The following is a 19,886-nucleotide window of genomic DNA, read 5'->3' on the forward strand; positions in this document are numbered from 1 at the left end:
AACAACATCACATTGGAAACAGTGGACCTAGGGACACCCAAACACCTGCCCACGTTCAAAGTCCATGAGTACTGCAGAGCACCGCATCCTCCTGTCTCATGATGTCTAATGACTACTGAGGATGCTGATATTGAGTACCTGCTAGTAGGTGACAGCACAATGCAACCAATATGAAAAATGTATGGTTTTTTGTGTGTCCAGATATTTTTGATCACATAGTGTGTATGTCACACCTGTTGCTCTGATACCAAATAACAAAAGTGGCCCAACATTATCTGCACATGTGGCTACTTTCACCCATGTGATCATTTCTTCATGAAAAAAGTGGTAATATATTGTTTGGACAGAGCAAGGGCAATGAATATCTCTACAGTAGACTTACAGGACCAAGATGGAGAAATAAAACATTCAATTTTGAAGGCAAGAGAAGGAAACATTGAACTTTATTCAGAAAGTAATGCAGAAAGTATACAAGTGTACAATATTTCAGCAACTGACTAATTCATTTTCAAGTTATGTGTTGCGAAGAGAACATATCATACATTTAGGATATTGGACAGTATGCATATGAGACTTATTTAACAAATAACTGAAGCTCTGGTACCAGTACCTGAAAATAGCTATGTTTGGTTAATCTTGGTGGACTGATGATTATTATCAAATCCTTCCAAGGAAAAAGCAATTTACCTTTTGTTCAGATCATTTGTAGTAGGATCTCGTCTTTTTGACTTTTCACTTTTTCACTTTAGCACACTCATCACTCACTACAGTCATAATTCTGGGATATGCTTCTTTGTCATATCAGGCTGCAGTGTATTACACAACTGCTAATTTATCTTTCAACATTTCATGTTGGTGGACATCATCTTACATACTAGAGAAACTTTCAGAATCACCACTTCATATTCATCTTGGGGTTACTTCGTATTTTGCCAAAATGTGCACCATTTTGCACAAGCATTAAATATACTGCCTGAATTGTATTTCAAATAGACAACAGTTTCTCACCTAATTACCTAATACTGACGGAATTCAAAATTGCACTAACTTCATGTTTAACTTAATTGACATGAACCCTCCTGGCAGACGTTACTGGAATGTAACTGTCATTGAAATATTTGTGATCAACACTGAGTCCAGTGCTTCCAACAAAATATTACTACATGTTTTTATCATTCTTTACACATTACAAATGCATACTGCCATGTTTACTCTATGCCAAAGATGTCATTTTCATGGAAAAATTTAAAGCTCTTTCCAAACGGGAGCCCAAGCTACCTGCAAAGGGCCAATGTAATCCAAGCTTGTGATACATCAGTGCATAAATCATAATGAATCATAATGTTATAACTGGTAGTGGTTTAATCAGTAATTTATGTGATTGCCTACCTTTGTTCCTTGTAATAATGCTAGTTGCTATAATATAATATTGGTTGATAGACAACATAAAATTTTTGGTTTAAGTCAAATTGATCTTATTTGAATATTGAAGGTTGAGGGGTAATGTATCACTTCAAAGAAACATACATTATTTCCTCTATTTCCTTATCTGAGGAAAGACAGTCATAATCTTGAGCAAGAATTCTTGTTATTTTGGTAAGTAAGTATTTGTTTTGGGCTGCATATTGTGTGATAAATTTTGTTTCTTTTATCTATGTCAGGAAAACAGAAGTGAACACATCGTATCTATAAGGCAGGGGCAATGGGCATCTGGATTCCTGCTCATGAAGACTCCTGCTCATTGGGACAATTATTCCATGAAAACACTATCCCACCTTGGAAGTACTCTGCATACCACAGAACCCTGCCATGCAAGACAATCGTCATGACATCACTTGTCAAAGGAAACTCGTAGAAGAAATACAGTGCTAATTGACAAAGGCTAATATGTATTGTGAGCTATGTTGAAGTCATATGCCAGAGTCAGCTCTAACAAGGAATGTACATTATCGGAGTAAAATACATGTGCAATAAAGCAGCAGCATATGAATTTATTTTGTAGTAACTGGTGTTTGATATTTCCAGCTGGCATGGACTTGGCATCTTCAAGATAGAGCGACATGGTCCAGTCAAACAGTTAATAAAGCCAAGGAAAGGTGATCACAAAAACTTGTAGCCAACATAGTCCACCTCTATATGATGCCTGAACAATAATAGACCCATTACATTCCAAGGCTCCTACTGGGGAACAACTCCAGAATTTTCGAGGTCATATTTTAGAATTATATTGAAATATGCAGAATAGGTCCTCATAAGTGAATGTGCTTTTATGCATTCTTTTAGGGCCCTTAAAAGATGATATCTTGCATTCAGTTTGGAGTGGATACATTCAGGATGTTTGTAACACTTAGTTCACTCTGTATCACTTACAAAAAACTTCATTGCTTTTTTATCTACAATGTTGATTGTTGAATGTGAATTCTGAACAATGTAACATGTTATTCTGACAACTGGGAAACTTACTGATGCTGTTTTCTTGTTGTTTATTATGAGCTGATTTACTGAGCTGACTTACAACAGAGTTGTAAGTCGTTGGATATCTTTATTTCTTGCTGCTTTTACTAATAACATTGCATCATGAGCAGTATGTATGTTCAGATTGTTGGCAAAAACCCGGAAAAGTAAATCCTATTTTGATCCATGTTGTATCCCACAGGTAACTGAGCACACTTGGGGAGCACAAATATTGACGGTCATAATACATTTTCATATCTCATTAAAAATAAGCTCATTCAGTAAAAAAAAATGAATTTCACACATCAATACAGGACACTGAAACATCTAAAAGCGTTTCTTCTGATGTGCCCCGTATAACAGATCATCATCTAAATTGCTATAAAGAAGCATTACTTTATTGTAGGCACAGTATGAGGAATCCAAGGAAAAGAACTTGAAGGATGAAGGATGTAAATGAAGATGAGGGGGAGATATGGTACTGTTGGAAGAATTTGACACAGCACTGAAAGACAGGTGGAAACAAGCACCCTGAAGTAGATGACATTCCTTCAGAATTATTGTTATCCTTGAGAGAGAGCCTGCCATGACAAAATTAGTCTGTCTGGTGTGCAAGACATACGAGACAGGCAAAATACCCTCAGTATATAGTAATAATGTAACAATGCCAATTCCAAAGAAGACATGTACTGATAGGTGCGAGTACTTTTAAACCACTAGCTTAATAAAGAAATTATAATTATATTAATACCTTGATCTGCTGACGGGCATTGATGTATATCAACAGGGACAGGCGAAAATGTGTGCCCCAGCTGGGACTCGAACCCGGGATCTCCTGCTTACAAGGCAGATGCTCTATCCATCTGAGCCACCAAGGGCACAGAGGATAGCATGAGTGCAGGGACTATCTTGCGCACACCTCCCGCAAGACCCACATTTTCACCTTGTATGTCCACACACTACATTCGTAGTGTCCCACCTCAATGCACTCATTACTCGTGGAAGACATTCTTACCAAGTCCCATAAGAGTTAAGGGAATATGTGTGCATCCGCACAGATGGATAGAGTGTCTGCCATGTAAGCAGAAGATCCCAGGTTCAAGTCCCGGTCGGGGCACACGTTTTCACCTATCCCTGTAAATATATATCAACACCAGTCAGCAGCTGAAGGTATTAATATAATTCAAATTTCATTCTAGATGGCTGCAGGTCAACAATGGTGTCTGATTTTTCGGGCATGTCCAAAAGAACAGATGCCATATCCATATAAGTATATAGTTCTGGCAACACCGGCCATGAGCTCTTTCTTCTGTGCGGATGCACACATATCCCTGAACTCTTATGGGACTTGTGAAGAATGTCTTCCACGAGTAATGAGTGTGTTGGGATGGGACATTACGAATTTAGTGTGTGGACATACAAGGTGAGAATGTGGGTCTTGCGGGAGGTGTGAGCGAGATAGTCCCTGCAGTAGCGCTATCCTCTGTGCCCTCGGCGGCTCAGATGGATAGAGAGTTTGCCATGTAAGCAGGAGATGCCGGGTTCAAGTCCTGTTCATGGCACACATTTTCACCTGTCCCCGTTGATATATATCAATGCCCGTCAGCAACTGAAGGTATTAATATAATTCTAATTTCATTCTAGATGGCTGCAGGTCATCAATGGCGTCTGTTCTTTCGGACATGTCTGAAAGAACAGACACCATATCCATATAAGTATACTAGCTTACTAATTCATGCTTGCAAAATACTGACCCAAATTACTTACAGAAGAATGGTAGAACAGGTAGAAGCCGATCTTGGGGAAGATCTGTTTTGGTTCTGAAGAAATACAGAAATACGCAAGGTATTACTTACCCTATGACTTATCTCAGAAGACAGGATGACATTCCTTCAGAATTTTTGTGATCCTTGAGAGAGCCAGCCATTGCAAAATTAGTCTGTCTGGTGTGCAAGATATATGAGACAGGCAAAATACCCTCAGTCTTTAGGAAGAATGTAACAATTCCAACTTGAAAGAAGGCAGGTTCTGATAGGTGTGAGTATTATTGAAGCACTAGCTTAATAAGTCATGCTTGCAAAATACTGACCCGAGTTACTTCCAGAAGGATAGAAGAACTGGTAGAAGCCAGTCTTGGAGAAAATCTGTTTGGATTCTGAAGAAATACAGAAATACACAAGGCAATACTTACCCTATGACTTATCTCTGAAGATATATTAAAAAAGGCAATGTTACATCCATAGTAGTTGTAGATTTAGAGAAATCTTTTGACCATGTTGTCTTGAACATACTCTTTGATATTCTGAAGGTAGCAGGGATAAAATACATGGAGTTAAAGGTATACAGATACCAGATTCCAGCACAACAGTCAAATGGCATGAAAGAGAAGCCATAGTTGACGAGGGGATGAATGTGGGTTGCAACGTATATCTGATGCTATTAAATCTGTACATTGAGCAAACAGTGAAGGAAACCAAAAAATATGGAAGAAAGAAGGAAAGTTTATGAAGAATAAATAAGAACTTTGCGGTTTGCCAGTGGTATCGTAATTCTGCTAGAGACAAAAAAGATGTTTGAAGACCAAGTGGATGGAAAGCATAGTGCTTTGAAAAGGAGCTGTAGGATGGGCATCAACAAAAGTAAAATAAGAGTAATGGAATGTAGTTGAATTAAATCAGCTGATACTGAAAGTATTAGATCAGGGAATAAGACTAACTGACTCATTCTATCTCAGCAGCAAAATAAGTGATGCTGTCCAAAGTAGAGAGATTGTCTATAGTGCATAATGGTTGTCTGAGAAAGAGGAATTTGTTTACATATAATATAAATTTAAGTGTTAGAAAGTCTTTTATGAAGGCATTTTCATGGAGTGAATGTTTTGCAGAGTATAGATGTGGCTGTAGATGTAGAAACCATGTACAGAAATGAAGTGTGAATGATAATGATTTCTGACACCAAGAGAATAGAAGCTTTTGAAATTAATGCTGAAGATTAGACAAGTCATGACATTCACCTGCTTTATTTCTCTATTGATTGCCCTCATTGTTGATGTACTGCATTGTTATACTGGCTGAAAAATGGGGGGTGGACATTCAACACTGACTACTGTAAATGATGTAACTGACAGTTGCACAGCTGTGTTTCACAGTTCTTTACTTTCACTGTTCACAACCCCCCTCCCTCCCCCCAATATTACACAGGTAATATGGCCAGTTCACTATTGATTAACATTTGATGTTGTTGTTGTTGTGGTCTTCAGTCCTGAGACTGGTTTGATGCAGCGCTCCATGCTACTCTATCCTGTGCAAGCTTCTTCATCTCCCAGTACCTCCTGCAACCTACATCCTTCTGAATCTGTTTAGTGTATTCATCTCTTGGGTTCCCTCTACGATTTTTACCCTCCACGCTTCCCTCCAATACTAAATTGGTGATCCCTTGATGCCTCAGAATATGCCCTACCAACCGATCCCTTCTTCTAGTCAAGTTGTGCCACAAACTTCTCTTCTCCCTAATCAATACCTCCTCATTAGTTATATGATCTACCCATCTAATCTTCAGCATTCTTCTATAGCACCACATTTCGAAAGCTTCTATTCTCTTCTTGTCCAAACTAGTTATCATCCATGATTCACTTCCATACATGGCTACGCTCCATACAAATACTTTCAGAAACGACTTCCTGACACTTAAATCTATACTCGATGTTAACAAATTTCTCTTCTTCAGAAACGCTTTCCTTGCCATTGCCAGTCTACATTTAAAGCCTCTCTATTTCGACCATCATCAGTTATTTTGCTCCCCAAATAGCAAAATTCCTTTACTACTTTAAGTGTCTCATTTCCTAATCTAATTCCCTCAGCATCACCCGACTTAATTCGACTACATTCCATTATCCTCATTTTGCTTTTGTTGACGTTCATCTTATATTCTCCTTTCAAGACACTGTCCATTCCGTTCAACTGCTCTTCCAATTCCTTTGCTGTCTCTAACAGAATTACAATGTCATCGGCGAACCTCAAAGTTTTTACTTCTTCTCCATGGATTTTAATACCTACTCCAAATTTTTCTTTTGTTTCCTTCACTGCTTGCTCAATATACAGATTGAATAACATTGGGGAGAGGCTACAACCCTGTCTCACTCCCTTCCCAACTGCTGCTTCCCTTTCATGTCCCTCGACTCTTATAACTGCCATCTGGTTTCTGAACAAATTGTAAATAGCCTTTCGCTCCCTGTATTTTACCACTGCCACCTTCAGAATTGGAAAGAGAGTATTCCGATCAACATTGTCAAAAGCTTTCTCTAAGTCTACAAATGCTAGAAACATAGGTTTGCCTTTCCTTAATCTAGCTTGTAAGAAAAGTCGTAGGGTCAGAATTGCCTCATGTGTTCCAATATTTCTACGGAATCCAAACTGATCTTCCCTGAGGTCGGCTTCTACCAGTTTTTCCATTCATCTGTAAAGAATTCGCATTAGTATTTTGTATCCATGACTTATTAAACTGATTGTTCAGTAATTTTCACATCTGTCAGCACCTGCTTTCTTTAGGATTGGAATTATTATATTCTTCTTGAAGTCTGATGGTATTTCACCTGTCTGATACATCTTGCTCACCAGACGGTAGAGTTTTGTCTGGACTGACTCTCCCAAGGCTGTTAGTAGTTCTAATGGAATGTTGTCGACTCCCAGGGCCTTGTTTCGACTGAGGTCTTTCAGTGCTCTGTCAAACTCTTCATGCAGTATCATATCTCCCATTTCATCTTCATCTACATCCTCTTCCATTTCCATAATATTGTCCTCAAGTACGTCCCCTTGTATAGACCCTCTATATACTCCTTCCACCTTTCTTCTTTCCCTTCTTTGCTTAGAACTGGTTTCCCATCTGAGCTATTGATATTCATACAAGTGGTTCTCTTTTTTCCAAAGGTCTCTTTAATTTTCCTGTAGGCAGTATCTATCTTACCCCTGGTGAGATAAGCCTCTACATCTTTACATTTGTCCTCTAGCAATCCCTGCTTAGCCAATTTGCACTTCCTGTCGATCTCATTTGTGAGACATGTGTACTCCTTTTTGCCTGCCTTATTTATGGCATTTTTATATTTTCTCCTTTCATCATTTAAATTCAATATTTCTTCTGTTACCCAAGGATTTCTACTAGCCCTTGTCTTTCTACCTACTTGATCCTCTGTTGCCTTCAGTACTTCATGCCTCAGAGCTACCCATTCTTCTTCTACTGTATTTCTTTCCCCCATTCCTGTCAATCGTTCCCTAATGCTCTCCCTGAAGCTCTCTACAACCTCTGGTTCTTTCAGTTTATCCAAGTCCCATCTCTTTAAATTCCCACCTTTTTGCAGTTTCTTCAATTTTAATCTACAGTTCATAACCAATATCAGAGTCTATATCTGCCCCTGGAAATGTCTTAAAATTTAAAACCTGGTCCCTAAATCTCTGTCTTACCATTATATAATCTATCTGAAACCTGCCAGTATCTCCAGGCTTCTTCCATGTATACGATCTTCTTTTATGATTCTTGAACCAAGTGTTAGCTATGATTAAGTTGTGCTCCGTGCAAAATTCTACCAGACGGCTTCCTCTTTCATTTCTTAGCCCCAATCCATATTCACCCACTATGTTTCCTTCTCTCCCTTTTCCTACTCTCGAATTCCAGTCACCCATGACTATTAAATTTTCGTCTCCCTTCACTACCTGAATAATTTCTTTTATTTCATCATACATTTCTTCAATTTCTTCGTCATCTGCAGAGCTAGTTGGCATATAAACTTGTACTACTGTAGTACGTGTGGACTTCGTATCTATCTTGGCCACAATAATGCGTTCACTATGCTGTTTGTAGTAGCTTACCCGCACTCCTATTTTGTTATTCATTATTAAACCGACTCCTGCATTACCCCTAGTAGATTTTGTATTTATAACCCTGTATTCGCCTGACCAAAAGTCTTTTCCCTCCTGCCAGCAAACTGCACTAATTCCTACTATATCTAACTTCAACCTATCCATTTCCCTTTTTAAATTTTCTAACCTACCTGCTTGACATTCCATGCTCCAATCCATAGAATGCCAGTTTTCTTTCTCCTGATAACGACGTCCTCCTGAGAAGGCCCCACCAGGAGATCCAAATGGGGGACTATTTTACCTCCAGAATATTTTACCCAAGAGGACGCCATCATCATTTAACCATACAGTAAAGCTGCATGCCCTCGGGAAAAAACGTTTGATAAGACTCATTAATAGTTTGCAGGCATACATCAGCATACTCCTACAACAGTTTGCCATTGAACATCTATGAGCAGTAAAAACATAACTACACAGTTCTTGCAGAATAATATGGTTTGTATGGTAATATTGAATAGACACTGTCATTGTTGTAAACATGGCCTAGTTGTGTTACACTTATTTCATGGTTAAGCTGATGCATTGTTGATCTAACCAATGCAGGTTTCTCGTCTGAAAATTGGCCATGGACTGGCTGTCTCAGGACCAAAAATCAGGCCTCCCTCACAATAATAGGTACTGAAACAATACATTGTTCAATGTTTAATTTACATAAATTACAATTAAAACATAACTCATTAAATTAACTGAATAAATCAAAAAATTGGTTCTTTTTAACAGTTTCTTCTGACACAAAGGTTAGATCAAATTATTTGTTTAAATCTGAAATTAACAGATGCAGTTATGCAAACAATGCTTTTGACAAACCTGGTAATTATTTTGGAATTAATCAAGGGCTGGCTTTGCTAAATTATTTTTAATACAGCCAAATAAATACTTTAAGAATCCTAGTGCTTTTCTTCCAAATGTTTATAATTATTACAGAATTTATATTTGTTTATAAGCCAACAATAGAATCTAAGGAACAAAACAGTTACTGATTTCACACTATAACAAAAGATATTAACTGTGTATAGTCAAAATAAATTTAGAAATTAATTACATACATGACACTAAGCACAAACTTAGATCTGGTGGTTTATTTCTTAAGACTGAGGGCCAGCCTTTCTCTTTTATGAAAATGCAGATTACACTCATGTATGTTAATGATAATTATGCAAAAATGAATTTTAAGGAGGCAGACTGCAAAACAAGAGAGGAAGTAAAGACATCCCAGCTTGCTTCATCACTAAGTAGATTGAGAAAATGATGAGGAGGTACAGAATCTAATTCAGGAAAAAAATCTATGGAAAAACTTGACTAAAAGAAGGGATCAGTTGCTATGTCACATTCTGAGATATGAGGAAATTGTTAGTTTGGGAATGGAGCGAAGCATGAGTTTAAAAACTATGGGAGGAGACCAAGGGATGAATACAGTAAGCAGGTTCAAATGAATGTAGTTTGCAGCTGTTATTCAGAGATGAAGGTGCTAGATGATCACTGTACATACTCTGCTAGCCACCATATGGTGTCTGGCAGAGGATACATTCTACCACTACTAATCACTTCTTTTCCTGTTCCATCACTATGGAGGTTCTGTACAAGCCCTTATAACTCTTATTTTATCTTCATGGTCCTTTCACAAAATGTACTTTGGCAGCAGTATAATCACCCTGCAGTCAACTTCAAGCCCTAGTTCTCCAAATTTCCTCAACAGTGTTCCATAAAAAGAACATTGTGTGCCCTTCTGGGATTCCATCTTGAGTTCAGGTTGCATCCCTGTAATACTAGCATGCTGGACTGAACCTGTTGTAGTTAATCTAGCAGGCTGCCTCTCAATTACATCAATGTCTTCTTTTAATCTGGTCTGTTAAGACTCACACACACTGATTGAAGCAGTAATGAAAAATGGATCACACTAGTGTTCTATACATGGTGTCCTTTACATAAGCTAAAGACAACTATTTGCCTTCCCTACCACAGTCTTCACATGCTTGTTGCATTTCATATCACGTTGCAACTTTACATCCAGATATTTAAGTGACGTGACTGTGTCAAGCAGTATACCGCTAATGCTGTATCCGAATATTAAAGATTTGTTTTTCCTACTCATCTACATTAACTTACATTTTTCTACATTTGGAGCTAGCTGCCATTGATCACAATAATCAGGAATTTTGTTTAAGTCATCTTGTATTCTCCTACAGGCACACAACTTTGGCACCTTCCTCAGCAAACAGCAACAGATTATTGCTCACTCTGGTTGTCAGATCATTTATGCACATATAAAATAATAGCAGTCCTATTACCCTTCCCTGGGGCACCCCTGATGATATCCATGTCTCTAATGAACACTCATCTTTGAGGACAATGTTCTGGGTTCTGTTACTTAAGAAGTCTTTGAGCCACGCATCTATCTGGGAACCTATTCCATACACTTGTGCCTTCATTAACAGTTTGCAGTGATGCAAAATGTCAAGTTCTTTACAGAAATATAGGACCACGGAATCTGCCTGCTGTGCTTCCTTCATGGTTTTCAGGACCTCATATGAGAAAACGACAAGCCGAAATTCTTACAAATGATACTTTCTAAATTTGTGATGATTTGTGGACAGAACCTCTTCACTCGAGTAAATTTATTGTATTCAAATTGAGAATATGTTCAATAATTCCACAGCAAACTTATGTAAAGCATATTTTTCTATGAGTATAAATCTACTTTTTATCAGTCTCATATATAGACATCACCTGAGCTTTCATTAAGTTGCTTGGGACTTTGCACTGGATAAGAGATCTGTGATAAATAAGAGCTAACTAAGAGTCCAATGCAGTAGAGTGCACACGTTAAAACTAAAATATGATTCCATCTGGACCTGGCAGCTTATTTGTTTTCAACTCTTTCAGTTGCTTCTTCTAGCAGAGATGTCTATTACTGTGTCCTACATATTGGAGTCTGTATGACAGTCAAATGAGATGTGTCTGTACACTGCTTCTGCATGAATGTAACAATATTATAAAAAGGATATTTGCTACTTCCTCTATAGTGGAGATGCTGAGTCGCAAGTAGACGCAACAAAAAGACTGTCACAAAATGAGCTCTCAGCCAAGAAGGTCTTTGCCAAAAAATAGACAACAGACACACACACACACACACACACACACACACACACACACACACACACACACAATGCAACTCACACACATATCACCACAGCCTCTGGAAGTTTGCAGCAGTTAATCAGAGATGAAGATGCTATCATGCGATACAGTACTGTCGAGGGCTGCATCCACCACCTCTTGGACTGAACACCATATCAACAACAACAGTGTTAGGAAAGTGGTGTGGCTACATCCACAAAATGTGGAATAAAGTCCCAGGCCATAGCCTCACTGAATACCATATTTCAGTAACAGGATTGGGAACAAACAAGGCTGCAGTTTCCCCAATGTACAAGGTAATTCAAAAGGTTGCACACGAACTGAAGGAGTTGATTGAGGATCCAAAATGCAACCACTTAGGAACAGGAACTTAAAGTCTTGGAAATAACTATGTGCCATTGAAAGCTTTGGAATTTCAGGAACAAGGACAATCAAAGCAGATATATCCCCTGTTTCTATGTATGTACAACTGCTTGTCATTCCAGCACATTCCATCTATTGTCATGCTATTAAGGCGTTTGGTATCAGTTGTTGTGTGCTTACATCCGCTTTTCATTCGTGTGTACTGAGGCAAGCACTTGTTTTCATTGTACTTCTGCTGTGAACTGGTAGTGTACACTGTGACATAATTGAAAGTAACTGCAGTGTTTGTGATACATACAGTATTTTCCAAAATTTAACAGTACACATTTGTAGAACTGTGAAACATGTATTTCATGTATGGCACTGCCAATGGGACAGCACACAAAGCCAACTCCTGTAGCATGTTCAGTATCCAAACAGATGCCAACCCCAGCCTCGAATGTTTCAAAACATTCACCGCCGAATAGGGGAGACAGATGCCTTAGGTCCAATACATCATGTGGACCTCTGACATAGTTCTTGAACAGTTGATGTGGAGTAGGAGGTACTTGTACATCTGGAAGAACAGCCATCAACAAGCTCATACTATGGATATGTCTCTAATTAGTGAGCCTCATGTCTTCCCTAACAACCAGTTGCACCCTATCATCTCCAATTTTGATGTGGATGATATCTGCAGAGTTCAGTTTTGTCAATGGGTTATTCACCACCATGAGATTGAGCCCAGTTTTCTAAACAACAGATGAAGCAGGGTTCACCAGAGATGGGTTCTTCAACTGTCATAACAATCACATCTGGGCATGTCACAATCCTTGCACCCCACTTCAACACCATCACCAAAAATGATTTGCAGTGAATGTAAGGGCTGTGTTATGCAGTGAATGTAAGGGCTGTGTTATTGGCAATCATGAGATTGGACCATATATCCTGGCACCACATTTGAACAGAGTTAGATACAAGGGCTTCATCAAATAAGTTCTCCATAACTTTTTTTTATTTTGCAGTGATGAGATCTGGATATGTGGGAAGGGGGGGTGGAGGAGGTGCAGTTCAATGGCTTCTTTGTGTACATGACAGCAGTTCCTGACAAGGAAATGCTTCTCACTGGGATACTTGTACCATCTGATGAGCTTCATGCAGTGTCTGGTGGGCTTGGTAGAGTGTACAAGAATTGTATGAAGACACTACATGTGTACTGAATGTGGTGGTCATGTACTGTACAATATTGTTGAGAAAATATTACCTTTGCTGAATTTGTAGCACATGTGTATAAATGGTACACTTCTCTTAAAGATTAGTCTCTTTATTTGTCTGTAGAACAAGGAGATATATAACTACTATCACACACATTATTATTGTCCCACTGTTTACTACATGTAACATGTGTCCAACAGCTGCATACACACTGATGCTGTCACCACAGCAGATAGCAGACTACTCACTGCTAGAGAGTACAGCCTATGTGGCATTGGTAATTCATGACAGTGTGAATGGATGCGTGTGTAGTGACATCTGAGGAGCAGTTGCTACACCATGCATGGACAGAAGTACTTATGCAGCCATCTTTGAAGTGGAGGTCAATATCAAGGATGGTGGCTTGTTGTGTTGAGTAGGGCTAGGTGAAGCAAATGGAGGAGAAGGTGTTGAAGTTCTGGAGGAATGTGTATAGGATATCCTTACCCTCGATCCAGATCACAAAGATGTCATCAGTGAATCCCAACCAGATGAAGTGTTTGGGTTGGCATAGGATGGTGACATGCAAGTGCCCATAACCGTACCCCAGATCTGTATGTAGGTAACGCCCCCAAAAGGGAAGTAATGGTGGGTGGGGTATAGTTGATCTTGGCAACTAGGAAGGAGGTTATTGGTTTGGAATACATTAGGCATTGGGAAAGGTAGTATTCGATAGGTGTAAGGCTATGTGCATTACAGATGTTAGTGTAAAGGGAGGTGGTGGCAATAGTGATGAGCAGGACACTGTGTGGTAAAGGAACATGGGGCAGTGGGGTTGGGTCACAGTTGGCTGGGGCGTAAAATGAGTCAAGCAGGGTTCAACATTGGTCTTTGGTTGAGTCTGCTTGCTAAGGCTGGTGGCAAAAAAAGTGTTTCCACTCTAGGGACCAGGAGAAGGAGAGAAGGTCTTTAACAAGTCCTGCATGATTGAATTTGGGAGTCAGAAAAAAGGTGAGGCCTTTGGGAAGGACTGATATTTCTGCAGGGATAAGGGTTTTGGAGGAAATTATCGTGACTGTGTTTCAAGTCCATTTAGATTCTGGATACTGTGTGGTGATGAGAGGAAGTTCTGGAAGGTAGGGTAAATGTAGTAGGTCTGTGAGACAGGGTTTGTCAGCTATGAGGGGACATGCAGGAGGTTTTGAGGTTTTCGTAGAGGTGGTGGACAGTGGTAGTCCAAGGTGGGAGTAGGAGGTGAGCGGGGCAGATAGTTTTTTGAGGTGGAATTGTGCATGTTGCTCTAGTTCTTGAAGGGAAGAAGTTTCAGTGTGTGCTATGGGATCCAGGAATTTGGGATTGCATAGCAGGAGAATTTTACAGATGGAGAGAAGGTATTACAAGGAGGTTTGGGCTTAACTGATTTGCGTGACTATGTTGGTAAGGGCTAAGGATTGGTGGAATCTGAACAGATGGAGGTCATCATGGAAAGATGAGTAGCAATTGGAGATGTGTAATTTGATGCTAAGACCATTTTGCAGGGGGGGGGGGGGGGGAATTCCATGAGCCAAGCAATAATGCAGGAACAGTAAGTGGGATTGGGTTCTTGCTACGGATATGGAAACTTCTCTGTACTGACACAGATGGAAGGAGCAAGGATCCATGGTGGTGGGAAAAACGTGAAAAAATGCGTAAATAACAAAGAATTACATCCGCAAAGTTCCTCAAAAATACACCCAAATAGATCATGAAAGAATTAAGTGGCTGAAATAAGGGGACACCAAATGAAATCAGAGGAAGTACATCAATAGTGAAATTTGAAAAACAACTGAAATTGGCATGAAGTAACATTGAGATCAAAGAAAAAATATAAATAAAGAATTTTTGTGGTGGTTTGCAGGTCTGTGGGCAGGTACGTGTGAAGAAGGAGTATGGCAGATGTGACTGAAGTTACTAGGTGTGAACTGGAATAGAAAGAAGTGCAGGATGAGAAGGGCTTGGTAGGATCAGATACAAGATCGTGTGGTGCAGGAAAGGTACAGGAAATAACACATGAAAATACAGAAAAGTGACACAGGGAGAGTGATCAATTTGAATGTGTAGCATTAATTATATCAGTGAGAGTAATGTGGGACATAAGATGCTGCACCTACAATCAGTGTGGTTTTGTAGTCGTCTGTTTTCAGCATCCAAGACAATTGATACAGTGTGGCTCATAAGTAAAACATGCAATGCAATTTTCAAGGTGACAAGAGAAACACAGGAAGGAAAAGAAAGAAGGATGGACATTGAGTATGGCAATGAATTAGAAAATAGTAACAAAGGAAAACAGCACTTGTTTGAGGATGGAAGAAAGGTCATTAGGCAAAATCAAAAAAATGTAAAACCCAGCATGGCATGTAACAATATTATGAAAAGGATAGTTGCTATTCAACATATACCGGAGATGCTGAGTCACAGATAGATACAACAAAAAGACTGCCACAAAAACCAGTGGGGAGAGGGGAGATAGTGGAAAAGGAGAGAAGTATAAAGACTGGGTGCATATGTACATTTTAAAAATAATCAACATATACAAAAAGCTCCATTTGTTATTTATGCAGATTCTTAAAGTGCACTACTGATAATGGATAACTGTCAATCAAATTCAAAAAATTCATATAAAATGAAACATCAAAAACATGAACCAAGTGGTTTATGTTATTATATCAAGTACATTAATAGACATTACAAAAATTCTGTTGTATACATGGGGTCAATCTGTCATAAAAATTTATTGAACATATAAAACAAGAAGTAGCATATATTGGAATAATTCATTCTGCAAGTGAAGAAATAAAACCATTAATGATTCAAGAAAATCAAGATATGCAACATCAAATATTTGTACACAGTACAAATGTCATTATTCATAGAAAAATAAAGAGGTTCATCATCATGATCTTTTGACTTGAAAATTTATAAATCCATTTTCTAATAATTGTAATCTGAAACTGACACAGCTGAGGTTTTGTACTAATTTATGTACATAATCTCTCAGGATATGATTCACATCTGTTTCTAAAAGAACTTGCTTATGATAAAAAAGATAGATTTAATACTTCATGAAGAAGATAGATACATCAGTTTTGGTAACAAGACATAAGATAAGATTTATCGATACATTTAAATTTATGGCTTCTTCACTTGAAAACTTTCAAAAAAATCTGAAGAGAGATCAAATGAAAATCAATACAAAATTTTCACAGAAGAATTATTCAACCTAGTGATCAAAAAAGATATTTATTCACATGATTACATGAATTCTTGGAAGAAATTTGAAGAGACACAATTGTCAACAAAGAAAGTATTACATAGTAAACTGAATGACTGTTATATAAGTGACAAAGATAATAAACATGCAAAACTAGTTTGGGAAAAATGCAATATCAAAAATCTTGATGAATATCATGATCTATATCTTAAAACAAATGTTTTGTTATTCGGTGGTATGTTTGAAAATCTGAAGTGAATATAAATTTGAAGTAGATCTAAAATATCCAAAAGAATTGTATGAGTTTCATATAGATTTATCACTCACGCCCGAAAATAAAATATTACCAGAAACTAAAGACAATACAGAAATTTTAAACAGGGTCTACCATTAGGAATAAAAATAACAAAAATTTATAGTCTTAAAATTTAAACGGTCTGACTGGTTGAAAAAGTATGTAGACCTAAATACAGAAATAAGGATTAAATCAAACAATAATTTTAAAAAAGATACTTACATTTTGATGAATAATTTTGTGCTTGGAAAAACAATGGAAAATATAAAATACAGAGTGGATATAAAATTAGTATCAGATGGAGATAAGTGTGATAAATTAATATCTATACCAAACTTTAAACAAAAAACTATATTTAATGAAAATCTGTTGCCATCCATATGAATAAGACACAAACCATATTTAATAAACCTGTCTAGATTAGTATGAATATACTTGATTTATCTGAAGAATTGTTGTATGATTTTCATTACAGAATAATGAAACTGAAATTTGGAGAAAATATTGTGTTGTGCTGTGAAGGTATGGATAGTTATATATACAAGATACAAACTGAAGATTTCTATGAATACATGAAATTGATGATTGACTATTTTGTTACAAGTGATTATCCAACACATAAAATTATGATATTCTGTAAATAAACAAGAGGGTTTTAGGAAAAATAAAAGACAAATATAACTGAAAAATAATGGAATGATTCTGTGGCTTGTGATCAAAACTGTATGCTCATAATGTTGGGCCGGCCACGGTGGTCTAGCGGTTCTGGCGCTGCAGTCCGGAGCCGCGGGACTGATACGGTCGCAGGTTCGAATCCTGCCTCGGGCATGGGTGTGTGTGATGTCCTTAGGTTAGTTAGGTTTAAGTAGTTCTAAGTTCTAGGGGACTTATGACCTAAGATGTTGAGTCCCATAGTGCTCAGAGCCATTTCATAATGTTGGTGCCAAGGAAGAGAAAAATCTAAAGGAGTGAAGTAATGTATGCATCTCAATCAGACTGCACCAAGGGGCGCAATGACAGTTATGTCACTTGGTGGACACATTCCATTGTGACCTCGAATTATCAATGTAAGCATCTAAAAAGAGACAAAGAGGTCTTCAACGACATATATTCGCCGTTGGTTACCTATGCAGGGTCGATTTCAAACTGGAAATACTATTTATAGCAGTTATTTGCAGTTGCAATGATCACTGTATCCAGATGGCGCAGTGACCAGCACATCTGCTTATTAATCAGGAGGTCCAGATTCGAATCGCGGTCTGGTACAAAATTTTATCTTCCCCTATTGATTTAAATAAAACACTGGTGGCTAATGTCTTTAATTCCTTTGTGTCTTCATTCATAGTGGTCACAAGATCGAAATGTGGTCTTGTTTTGGACGTGTCTAAAAGAGCAGACACCACATATATACTTAGGTTTTACCTTGAAGTGTGTAATTTATTTCACTAACCTCATTTCACCTAAATTCAAATACTTCTCGTTCAAATTATTCGCTGTGATGTAAATAGCGAGGTGTCCAGATTCCATGTTTACATGTCCTAGTTTTGTCCCTTTTTTTAGTTAAGTAAGAATCGATACGAAATTGTGTCAGGAGACAAGTTGATATGCACAGGATCTAAGTTAAACATGTTATTAAGACTTTCCAAAAACGTCCAAGGTGTGACTAGGGCCTCCCGTAACATTACCAGATGCCAAGTTTGTTTTGTTTGCTGATGATACAAACATTGCAATAAATAGCAAATCAAGTGTAGTCTTAGAAAGATGAGCCAATAAAATATTTGTGGACATTAATCACTGGTTCCTAGCCAATTCTTTGTCACTAAACTTTGAAAAAACACACTACATGCAGTTCAGAACTTGTAAGGGGTGTCCCAAGAGTATATGTCTAACATATGACGACAAGAAGATAGAAGAAGTGGACAGTGTTAAATTCTTGGGATTACAGCTTGATAATAAATTCAATTGGGAGGAGCACACCACAGAACTGCTGAAGCGTCTTAACAAATCTCTGTTTGCAATGCGAATTTTGTCAGATGTAGGGGATATAAAAATGAAAAAGCTGGCATACTATGCTTACTTTCATTCCATAATGTCATATGGGATTATTTTTTGGGGTAATTCATCAAGCCAAGCTAAAGTTTTCTGGGCACAAAAACGTGCAGTAAGAATTATATGTGGTGTGAACTCAAGAACATCCTGCAGAAGCCTGTTTAGGGAACTAGGGATACTAACTACAGCTTCCCAATATATTTATTCCTTAATGAAATTTGTCATTAAAAATATATCACTTTTTCAAACCAACAGCTCAATTCATGGAATCAATACTAGAAATAAGAATAATCTTCACAAGAATTTAAAGTCACTTAGTCTTGTACAAAAAGGTGTGCATTATTCAGGAACACACATTTTCAATAACTTGCCAGCAGCCATAAAAAGCTTAACAACCAATGAAATTCAGTTTAAGAGAAGCCTAAAGGATTTATTGGTGGCCAACTCCTTCTACTCCATTGATGAATTTCTTAGTAAAACAAACTGATTTGTATATAAGTACAACATAACTTCTGCACAATTTCAGTGCAGTAATGTGTTCATTGTAAATAAGTATTACAGTAGTTGTATTACATGTTTATTACCTTATAAATAAATAAAAAACTTTTTATTTTAAATTCAGTGCATTAGTATTTGTAAAATGACTCTTAGTGTTCATTAAAAAATGACGATCATTCCACTTGGGACCTGTGGAATGGTACATTAGCTTATTTGTTTTAGTTGTAAATATTTGTCATGTATGGTTGTTTTACTGACATGTTCCACATCCAGGAGGACCTCCTCACTACGGATCAATTGGAATGAAAGTAAATCTAATCTAATCTAATCTAATCCCGTCGGGTAGACCATTCGTTTGGTGCAAGTCTTTCGATTTGACGCCAATTCAGCGACTTGCACGTCGATGGGGATGAAATGATGATGGTCAGTACAACGCAACACCCAATACCTGAACGGAGAAAATGTCCGACCCAGCCGGGAATCGAACCCGGGCCCTTGGGATACGTCCAAGGTGAAATTAAATTACAGTTAGCATCGTTGACTGACTCAGATTTTGCCGCAAGTACAGCAATATTTAACACAGGAATTTGTTTTAACACTTGGATATGAATGTTGTGATACCTTAGAGGCATCGTTAGTGTGAAACATCCAGGAAGTAAACTATCAGCAAAGTGTGCTAACTGCAACATACTGCATAGAAATTCGGTTATGCACTCGTCTAGGATAACCTCTTCTTCTTACTTGTGTTTTCTCC

General features: G+C 37.9%; 1 non-coding gene across 1 annotated transcript; it reads right to left on the reverse strand.

The window, feature by feature from the left end:
• Positions 1 to 3,258: 3,258 nt before the first annotated feature.
• Trnat-ugu (transfer RNA threonine (anticodon UGU)) lies at positions 3,259 to 3,333 on the reverse strand. The gene has a single exon. It is a non-coding gene; the product is annotated as a tRNA-Thr (tRNA).
• Between the last annotated feature and the right edge of the window lie 16,553 nt (positions 3,334 to 19,886).

This window comes from Schistocerca cancellata, chromosome 5 (genome assembly GCF_023864275.1).
Source record: "Schistocerca cancellata isolate TAMUIC-IGC-003103 chromosome 5, iqSchCanc2.1, whole genome shotgun sequence".
NCBI lineage: Eukaryota > Metazoa > Arthropoda > Insecta > Orthoptera > Acrididae > Schistocerca > Schistocerca cancellata.